The sequence below is a fragment of the Gavialis gangeticus genome, unplaced genomic scaffold (assembly GCF_001723915.1).
Source record: "Gavialis gangeticus isolate Ggan-Ray unplaced genomic scaffold, GavGan_comp1, whole genome shotgun sequence".
Classification (NCBI taxonomy): Eukaryota; Metazoa; Chordata; order Crocodylia; family Gavialidae; genus Gavialis; species Gavialis gangeticus.
In genome coordinates, this window is record NW_017729008.1 from 38,370,577 (window position 1) to 38,381,247 (window position 10,671).

General features: G+C 48.5%; 1 long non-coding RNA gene across 1 annotated transcript in view; it reads left to right on the forward strand.

The window, feature by feature from the left end:
* Nucleotides 1-9,425, forward strand: part of LOC109292245 — an 11,362-nt gene extending 1,937 nt beyond the window's left edge. The window contains exon 2 of the long non-coding RNA XR_002096086.1: nt 8,399-9,425. This is a non-coding gene — a long non-coding RNA (uncharacterized LOC109292245). The remainder of the gene's footprint in view (nt 1-8,398) is intronic.
* Nucleotides 9,426-10,671: the final 1,246 nt, after the last annotated feature.

Sequence of the window (10,671 nt, forward strand, 5' to 3'; positions counted from 1 at the left end):
GGAAGTGGTGCTGGCCCCTACCCTGGGGGTCTTTAAGAAGAGGCTGGATGCCTACCTGGCTGGACTCATTTGAGTCCTGTTTCTCTTTTTGGGGTTTTTTGTTGTTCTCCTGCCCTGGCGGGGGGTCGGGCTAGAAGATCTACTAGGTCCCTTCCGACCCTTAATCTATGAATCTATGAATCTATGAAAACCCTTACTCTCAGGGATTTTCTGTGAACCACAGCTCAGGTGACACCACCAACCTTATAGCACATAAACTGTAAAATGCTCCTGGCTCATGAGCTCCTGAGAGGCTTGCGTCTCCTGTCTCTAAGGAAGACTAACACCTTGACCCTGGCATAGGATCTAAAAGGCCAGAGACACAGGGGTCAGATGATGCATCACTGCAGCTGAGAAATGCTTCCATGAGTTCCTGGTTGAATCTTTTGATGAGCCTGATGTCAAGACCTAGTTGCTGATTCAAACACAGAATTAGTATCCTAAACAGGTAAGGATGCTATGACAGAGGAAAACCTAGGTAAATTTATAGCACAACTTCAATGTTTTAAAAGTGTGGGAGCAGATAAGGAAAACAGGTGAGATAAAAGAGACCGTGCAGTCTGCAAAACCCTATATTTTGGCCATCAGGATCATATCAGCAAGTGCCTTAAGCTTATCTGTGTAACAAACGGCCCTGTCTCCGTTAATAAAAGGATAGACAGATTTCAAAGCCAACTCACAGCAAAGATTCGCTCAAGCATTGGCAGGCAGCTCAGGATCCCATTGAAGCTACATACTGAGAACAGATGTCACTTAGTGATTACGTGACCCTTCACCTCCCTAAAGGAGCAAAATGATCAAACCAATGAGTTATTTTTTCTAGATTGATGCCCAAACTTATACCACAGGTGGAAAAGAGTCAAAAACTGATAAGACTCATCAGTCACCAAATGTGGCATGCATGTTGGCTTTCTCTCCTGTCTGCTGTCTGCTTATGTTAACTTTGAACGCTGGTGATTCATTCTGTAGGTGGCCATTGAGGAGAACACTTACCTATACCAATATGGAAATACGCTATTTTTATAAGATTAATTGCTGTTACAATGACAGAGAACCATATTCAATCTATCAAGGAAAAGATCAAGTCAAATCAGTCCTGAGGCCACTGCAACCTACCAGCCCTCCTGTACTCTGCTGTGCGTTTGGCTAGCTTTATTCAGTCTGTCAACTGAAGCCTCATCCAGTCCTTAAAATTGGTTCCTCAGCTCTTCTTGGGTCTACCTTGTTTTCTCTTTCCCTCTACTGCACCCTGCATTACGGTGTTGGCCAGGGTGGCCTGCCTTCTCGTGATGTGTCCAAACCGGTGCAGCTCCCTTCATCGGCAGCCTCCAACAACAGTTCATAAGTTCTCATTTCTTAACTGATTTACTGCTTGACAGACTCATTGGACCGGTGCTCAGCATACGAGACATGCAGCAGTCTCCAAAAGCAGCGCATTTCAAATGTCTCAGTTCTGTTCTCTAATTTCTTAGTAAGCGTCCATGCCTCGCACCCATGAAGCATCATAGAGATGACCACAGCATGCAGCAGATCTAACTTTACCTTCCGTATCATACCGCTGCTTGTCCAGATTTTCTTTAGTTTTGTTAGTTGGCTGGTGGCAATGGCTACTGCGGTCTTGATTTCCTTTTCAGATGTTGAGTCTTCTGTGACGCTGGCTCCCAGATACTTAAAACTTATTCCTCTTTCTAGTTTTTTTGTTGTCGACCTTCACATCAACATTGCTGTCGGTGATCTCTGAGGTTGTCATGACTTGGCTTGTCTCAGCGCTTATTTCCCTTCTGTAGCTCTTAGCAGTTTTGCCTAGCATTTCTATAAGTTCTTGAAGCTCTTCAGGTGTTCCTCTATCCAACCGATGTCATCAGCAAAGCACAGGTTGCTAATCTTCTGCCCTCCAACTGATACAGTTCCTGTGAAATTCCCTAAGGCACCTGACAAGTTTTGCTCAAGGAAGAGGTTGAAAAGCATGGTGAGATCAGGCATATTGAAGCTGGAATCCATTCAGTGATGCTGTTGTCGACCAGCCCTCCACTACTTGCATTGCTGTAAAGTTCTTCTATCAGTCTGTCAGGGAACTGCCGATGCTATGCTTCTTTATCGTGAGCCAAAGTGCTTTGTGCCATACTATCAAAAGCTTTCTTGAACTCTATGAAGCCATGGTGAAGTTCTTTTTGGTCATCACGGTACTTTTCACACAGTCTTTGGATGCTGAAGATTTGATGTGTGGTACTTCTCCCTGCTCTGAATCCAGCTTGCTCTTCTGCTGGCACAGTCTCTACTTGAAGCTTGAGTCTGTTCAGGATTATTCTTAAAACTACTTTGCTTGGATGGCTGATAAAACTGATGGTGTGGTATTTTGTGCATTGATGGAGATTCCCCTTATTAGGAAGGGCAATGATGACTGACTTGGTCCACTGGGTTGGCCAAGTCTTCTCCCTCCATGACACGCTGCAAATTTTGTGAAGCATGCTTATGCTGTCACCCATCTTCAAGTGTTCTGAAGGTATGTTGTGTACCCCAGGTGCTTTCCCATCCTTCAGGCTGCTAATGGTTTCTTCTGCTTCATCTCTTGAGATGTCTGGGTCTCCCTCTTCAGTGCTTCCATGTTCTCCTTTCTCTAGGTGGTCAAATACTTCAGGCCCCATTTGGATGTTGTAGTTGTAGAGCTCCTTTGCATGCTCTGCCCATCTCTTGTGTATTGTGTTGTTTTCCGTAAGCAATTTTCCATTCTTGTCTCCTACTGCCATTGTTCTTGCTTGGTGCATTTTGTTTATCTCCTCAGACATCAGGACATTCAATTTATAGTATAGCCAAGCTATACATGCATACGTATATAGTATACCTAAGGCCAGAGGTGGATCTAGAGGGGTGCAAGGGTATGATTGCACCTGCCTTTTAGACTATACCATGTGAGCAGCAGTCAAGAACATTTTAAAGTCCCCAAAACAGGTAAGTATTGCCCCCTCCCTTCCTCTCCCTGCTCAGTGGCATGTCACCTCCCCTTCTGTCACATTCCTCCCTTCCCTGACGGTCGCTGCTTTCCCCAGCTGACCATGGGGCAGGGGGAGCTCCAGAGCTGTTCCTGCCCTGCAGCAGCCAGGCTGTGCAGGGACCTAGGCTCAGCCAGGGACAGCAGCAGCAGCGGGTGGGTTGCTCCTCCCTGCTCCTGTTCCCTGCCAGCCCAGGAGCCGGCTCAGGAAGGGGAAATGCACCTGCTGCCCCTGCCTCCACTGCTTGTCCCTGGCTGAGCCCAGGTCTCCTGGAGCAAGGCAGGACTGGCTCTGGAATTTCCCCCTCCTCCGGGTCAGCCTGGGACAGTGGGGACAACAATGAGGGATGATGGAGAGAATGGGAGCAGAGGAGCGGTGCAGCAGAGGGGAAGAGAGAGGTACCTAAAGTCAGGGGTGAGCAGCAACCTTACCTTATTCAGGGACTTAAAAAATAGTCCCTGGTTATGGCTTACACAGCATGATGCGCCTATCTCAATGATAGCGAGGAGATGGGAGTGGGAGTGCAGCCACCCCTGAAGCACTGGTCACTGCTCCTACACCTGCTTTACAAAATCTTGGATATGCCCATACTTTGGACAGCAATTCTCAGTCAGGGTGCTGCAGCACCCAGGGTGTTGCCAGATCCTTTAAAGGGTGCTTAAAAGTGTGAGGAGATAAGCAGATAAGCTAAGCAGGTAAGTACAGGCTCAGGCTTGTTCCCGCCTGGCTGTTGTCCCACCCCCACTGCCCACCCTCTCTGCAAGGAGGCAAGCGCTGATATATATACATTCATTTTTTAAATTGGTGCTGAGTTTGCAAAAGGTATGGAGCGGTGCCTTGAGTCCAAAAAGCTTGAGGACCACTGACCTTAGGTATACTAGCATACCTTTGTACCCAACTGTCTTCAAGAGCTTCAAAGAAATCCAAAACTGCATGCTAAAAATTCTTAAAATTTGCTCAGAGTGAAAGGAATTAGCTCAACCAAAACCTTTAGAAATGTCTGTGTTAAGTTGCTGCTGTTAAATAGGCAAAATGGCAGTGTTGCTTGTCAAATGAAAAAATATTTAAATCATTATTCATAATTAGTTCTGCAGTGTGAGTTTAGTTTCAGTGAGTAGAAAACGTTTCTGGTACTAACAACTGCCTGCCTCCTTGATGGCTCTGATTTGATCATTTATTTTCTTATGATCAGCCTATGTGCTTGTTAAGGGAAACTTGTATAAGCCAGTTATATCCTTTATATAGACGGAGACCTGTTATGTTTGTTTCTTCACTTATAGTCCTAACATTCCTAACTATGGATCCTTCTATCCTGTCTAGATAGAGGAAAGCTGCTGTTTCCATGCTTGCTCATGGATCCATTTCCCTCAGGCCCTGATTTAGCAATGCATGTGCTTAAAGTTATTAGAAGTCAACACAACTATGCCCGTGCTTAAAATAAGTACTTTGCTGGATCAGGGTCTGGCTGAATGATGACTCAAGCTAGGTAGCAGCTTTGAAGGACATGCATCTGGTCCTGAGTTTGCCCCAATTCACTTTATTTCATATTCAACACAATAAGCAAATGTCATCATGCTTAAAAAACCCACTCTGCCGGGAAAACAATATGGATATAAAGAGGGGTGAGAGCAAGCTCAGTGCCAACTTGCCTCATTACTTCATCACTAATCAGTTGGAAAATGCCATTTGATAGTTGTTTGTAGTTGAGGACATAGGTGCTGAATTTTATTTTTGCTGGGAGGGGGTTAAGCTGATGCCCCCCCACCACCAGTGGCACAGCCGGAGCAGAGCACGTGGCAGGGTGGGGGTGAACACAGGCTGCCCACTGCAGGCTTGGGGCTCCCCGCCCTGCTGCCCTCCCCCTGGGAGCCCTGTACTGGCTGCGCCACCGTGTTGAGGTGCCCCCTGCCCACCCGGCAGCAGTGAGGGGTACAATTCCACACCATCACCCCTACTGCTGCTGGGTGGGCAGTGGGTGCCCCACCAACTTGCATCTTCTCCTGTCCCATGCATAACTCTGGGGGGCATGTGCCCCTCCACCCATTCACCCCTCCCCAGGAGTGCATGCAGCAGCAGGGAGCTGGCCTCCCTTGCCCTCATGGACGACCTGCCTGTGGCTCCGTCTTTCTCTCTGCCCTGGCCACAGGCCCCGTGGACTGCCCTGGCTGGGCATCACCCTCAGGCCAAGTCTCTGCCCCACTCCCTTCTTCACTGTGGGAGCCTCAGTCTGCCCCACCTCCCCTCCATAAACTAACCTCCAGGCAGCTGAGGGAACTGCTCTCCACTGCTGCCTGGGGCTGTATTCCTGGCCATGTGCACATGCATGCACACACATACACGTGACACCCCCTGCATCCCACTCCCCACAGTCTCTTGCAGGCTGGGACTCTGCCAGCCTGCAAAGGGAAACCTGCTATTTCCTGCATTTTTCAGTGGTGAACGAAAAACCTGGATCCCTGCACAATACTGGGAATCCGGGACAAATGCTGTCCCAGAGTCATGCAGCCCGGGACCAGGACTTGATGTTCCCATTTTGGGACTGTCCCGCCCAATTAGTGACGGGTGGTCACCCTACCCTCTTCCCGGAGGAGGCCAGGCACGTACTCGGTGCTTATGGTTAAGGATGCCAGTTCTGGGAGAAAACAAGTGATGGAAAGTTTACCCTGACTTCAGTGTGGACAAAATTCACCTCTGTGCACTGAGCCAGAACAAGGCCCATCACCTCTTGTGCATTATTTGAAGCGCTTACGTGGGGCCTGAGCACAGTGGATCGTCTGCCTGGCTGAGTCAGCTTGATAAATGAGAATGTCCTTCCCCCCGTTCTGTGTTTCCTACAAATCCTGCCAACACTTTTACCTCCTTACCATAAAACAGAAGCAGGCAGGAAATGAAGCAGTTTTATAGGACACCAGAAGAGCTCAGATTTCAGTTTACTGAGGATTTGCAGCTATGAAATAAGAGCAGGCATTAACCTGTCTACCTGGAAATACTATAACTAAGCAGCAGAGTTGAGGGGGTTTTCATTTTACTGAGACCCCCAGCAGGAAAAGCGCTGACACTGTGCATTGCCCTTTTTTATTTTCATACGTGGTTGATGGCAAAGACATTTTGCTGCCTCTGGAGATCAGACATCACCTTCCTCTACAGACAACTCAAAATATAAAAAAGGTCGGCAGCTTCCCCTGGTACAGTGTCAATGCTTTTACTGATGTCCATGTATGTGAGCTAGCAGGGCTTCTTCCTCTGAACCAACTGCCTTAGATCTGATGGAGGGCAGATGTCCCGCTTGCCGGTCACCAGCTGTGGGAATCCATTTGGGCAGTCAGCACCAGATCCTATTCCTCTGATTAGGTGCCTAAGTGACCTAGGGTGCACTTGTAAAGTCCTACCTCACCCTACTTAAGTCCCAGAAAATCCATTAATGTGAAAAATGTGTGGTCATGTCCTCCTTGTCCTCGCTGCTCTTTGTGACTTAGTCTTAAAGCTGAGATTCACAGATTCACACAAGTTTAGGGCCTGAAGGGACCTCGTGAGATCATCGGGTCCAGCCCCCCTGCTCTGGGCAGGAAAGACCGCTGGGGTCAAATGACCCCTGCAAGGTGCGCGTCCAGTCTCCTTTTGGAGATCTCCAGGGTAGGTGTCTCCACCACCTCGGCTGGGAGTCTATTCCAGAGTCTGCTCACACAAACTGTGAAGTTTTTTCCTTTTATCCAGCCTGAAACCTCCTTCTAGGAGTTTATGACCGTTGCTCCTGGTTTTCCCCTGGGGCGCTTTGGTGAATAGTTGTTTACCTAGCCCCTGATGCTGTCCCCTGATATATTTGTAAGCTGCCACTAAATCCCCCCGATGAGGATAGTGCCTGACGGAAGGAGATGCATTGTTTTGTTCAGGGACTCAAGCAGTGGGTGGAACAGGATCGCAATAGCGCCTATGTCCACTTACGTGCCTATGAGGCAGAATAGGACCTGACCCTTTCACTTACCTTAGGTGCAATGGTCCTTCAAGATGATTGCCTGCGTGAATCTGCACTATGCAGGCTCCTTCCTCCCTCTGGTACTTCAGTCTAATAATAGATGCTGTGCTTAATGGAAGGAACAAAAGGGTAGCTGGGGCTGCTCCCCCTTGTCTACAGTCCTCAGGGGACACTGGAGGACAGCAAAGGCAAGGTATATAGGCAGCTCCAACAGATGCTTCTCCCCAGAAACCTCAGTGCTTACATGTCCAAGGCCCGGACATCACTTTCCCAGTGCAGCCATTCAGGAGGTTGTTGCAGAGAAGCTCAGTGAGTATCTGTAAGATATTGTGCTAAGGAGGTCAGCTTGGGCTCTCTGTTGGAGCCAGCCCTGTGCACATGCATGCAGGGTGCAGGCAGGGGGGAAAGTGCCGGGCACTTGATGGAGGAAGAGGAGTCAGCTGCTGGGACGCAGCGGGCCAGTGCCAGGTAAGGCAGCTGTTGTGACCTCCTTGCTTGAACTCCCACTTGAACAGGAAATAGGAAGGATCTTGTGACACAGGTGGGAAGAGTCATCCTCTGACACACTGAAATAGTGTGTGGATCTACAGTTGTGACGCCTGTCACCAGGACAGAAATAAAAGGCCTCAGGAGTGTGGGGTCAGTTGTTAAACAGCCCCAGCAGGGAAAAAAGTTCCTCCTCACCATCAGTGAGAGCGGCAGAGCTGCAGGGCTAGGCTTGGCAAGTGCAGTGAGAGTTTCTTAGGGTAACGGGGGAAGCACTGATTGACCAGTAGTTTTCAGATTCAAGTGGGAAGGCTCCAGGGCGCTCCTTTCCAACTGAGCAGACAGGAGCACAAGAGACAGAAAGTGCTGGTTGGAAAAGCACGCTCTTAAACACCATCGCTCCGAGTTGTTTAACTTCAAAGAAGCATGACTGAGATCTCATCTGTTATGATCAGGAGACAGAATTATTAGAAGTCCATCCACATGCAGCATCAGAGAAGTCAGAGAGGTAAAATCCCTTTCATGTCAAGTCTGCTTCATTCCTTGTTGGATTAGAGTTGAATTAGTCTGCACTGTATTTGCAAGCGTGTTGTCTGTATCCAACAGCATCTCGACAGGAACTTGGTGGAAGTCCCATTGCTTGGGGCATTTAAAATGATTTCAGTCTACTGCTGCTTAATATTTGGGACAGTAGTGCACAGAGGCATCACTTAGAATGATTATCGCGCTGTGCTGACTATTATATAGACACATATATGATCCCAGCCCTAAAGAGTCTGCCAGATTTTGTTATTAGGAAGAATTTCCCTGATACTCAGTTTAATTGTCTCTTTCCAAATTCCATCCCATGACTTGCAGTATTAACAATTCAATGTTTGTTAGCCGCTAACAATGCTTCACCCGCTTTCAGTGACTTACAGACGGTCAACAGACCTGATGATCAGCTGCCAGCAAACAAGAGGATGAGTACCATCACCAGAGGGATGACCTGAACAGCTGAAAAAATCAGACCAGATGCCAGTAATTCAGGCAGGCTCCTGTAGGAGCTCTTCTCATAAAACCCAGAAAGGTTCTCACTTCCTGAGATCCACGTTGGCCCACCTGATAATAGTCATGAGACATAGCACTGCCTCTTTGAAGCATTTCCCAACTTGCCCTAAATTCTCCTCCCTCCCTCCCTGTCAGGTGGGTGGCTAATTATTTACCTCTGTTTTTACCTTTTACCATTTTTTAGACAGGTTAGTTCAGGGACAAAAAGAAGGGATGGGGCAGATCCAAAGAAAATCTAAATCTGTGCCACAACTGTGATCCAAAACAGCTCTGCTCAGTGGCTGCTTGAACTCATAAGGCAACTTCCTTTTTGATGGGAAGATCCTTTGGACACCTGCAGTTTTGTTGTGGGGATGCCCAGAACTGTCCCTGTCTTAAAAACTTGGCTTTCATCTCCCACCACAGACCCATTAAGCACTGCACAAGCCCCCTACACACTTCCATCCAGTAAGTATGCTTCCAGCACGCCTAACCAGATGACAGCATTTGTAGGCATCTGTCTGTCCCGTGAGACAATGTAATTACCCCGGGTGACACATCAGCTCGCTGAATGTGAAGCTGGAGTGACCTTTCCAGGGTGCAAAAGCCTGGGCAGTGTATATGGAGACACCGAGCTGCTGACACACCGGTGTCCCTCACTCGGCCTTGCTGGTTTAGTCCAAAGGAAAGGCAGGTGCCGGTACATCCAGAACCAGCTTGGCTGCAGGAGCTGCCGGAGCAAAGGAGATCATCCATTTGTCCGTCTATCAGGATTTTACTCCTAGACTGGCTGCCGACCAGGGTTAAAGAGCTGTCATTTTATTTCAACTAATGTCATCACAGCTACAGCATAACTCTTACACTACCAACTTACGTAATGTCATGTATAGAAATCTCTGGTGGAAAAAGCTGGAGATCAAATGGTTGGATTCTTTTGTCATCTCTTGATGCATTACATTAAGCGGCCGCTAGCTAAAGAAACTCCCCCAGAAATAACCCTGAGAGCATGGCCGGGGCACCAATCTCCCAGATTGCAGCTGCATGTCTTAACCATTAGGCTACGGGGTCCTTTTCCTTCTTGTTTTCTCTCTTTCTGGCCCCATGAGTTTTGTATTTTTGGCTTGCATTTAACCCTAGCTTCAATAGGAGGAGGTGAAGAGTGCCTCCCTCCCCAGCCTGTAATCTGGTGGCCCTGGCATTCTCCTGTGTGGTGGCAGATGTGGTTTCAATCCCTTCAGGATGAGGATGGCTTAAACCCAGGTCTCCCACATCCCGTGGTTAAGAGCCAAGGGTTTTAACCATTGAGATCATATATAAAAGGTAGGCGTCACCTCTTTCTCTGGCAGCCGTGTCTTAAAAAGGATGAGGCCTCTTCTGTTCTTTCAGTGAATACTTGTGCCTCCCCTTAGGAAGGGGTTCCTGGCTTAGGATCCCAATCAGAGGGTGCCTCCATTTCAGAGAGAGGTGGGAACCCAGATACCTGCTGTACCTGAAGTTTCCTACTGGCTATTTCTAGGCAGGTCCCTGCCCAGTGCATGGGACTTTTGGACCTTCTTGCTGAGGTACCTACCTCTGCCCAGGACTGTATGAGGAGCCTGGCACCTAACTCTGGGGTTTGGATTCCACTCTGGAGCCCAGGAGCTCAACAGAAGATAGTGGTAGCATCTAATTTGGCAGCACTTCTGTCCTCCTTTGCCTCTAGCACTAAGGCTGTATGTCTATACTGCTTCTGCAATGCTCCTGAGAGCACCACTGAGAAGGCCACCCCTGCCGCTCACACCCAATCCTTCATGGGCAACCCCCAAAATAAGGCAGTGAAGCCATTCTCATGACCCCCACTGCATCGCTGCTCTCAGACAGTGTTTTGGAGAGCTGTGGTGCAGGGCACCCCCAGGCTGGCTTTACTGCCTCATTTCTGTGTATCCAACAGGGAGTGTCTGTAAACAGCGTGTCCGAAGCTGTCCAGGGTGAAAGTGTCACTACCAGGGTTAAGAGTCCCAGCATTGTGCAGTTTCCACTTGAGAGGACATCATCTTACGTTTTGAAGTCTCCAAGGTTCAAAACCCTCTAGGACTGGAAACCTAGGACCTGAAACCAGACATCTGAGCTACAAAATTCCCCCCCCCCCCCAAACCTGGGGGTCAGGCCCCCAAT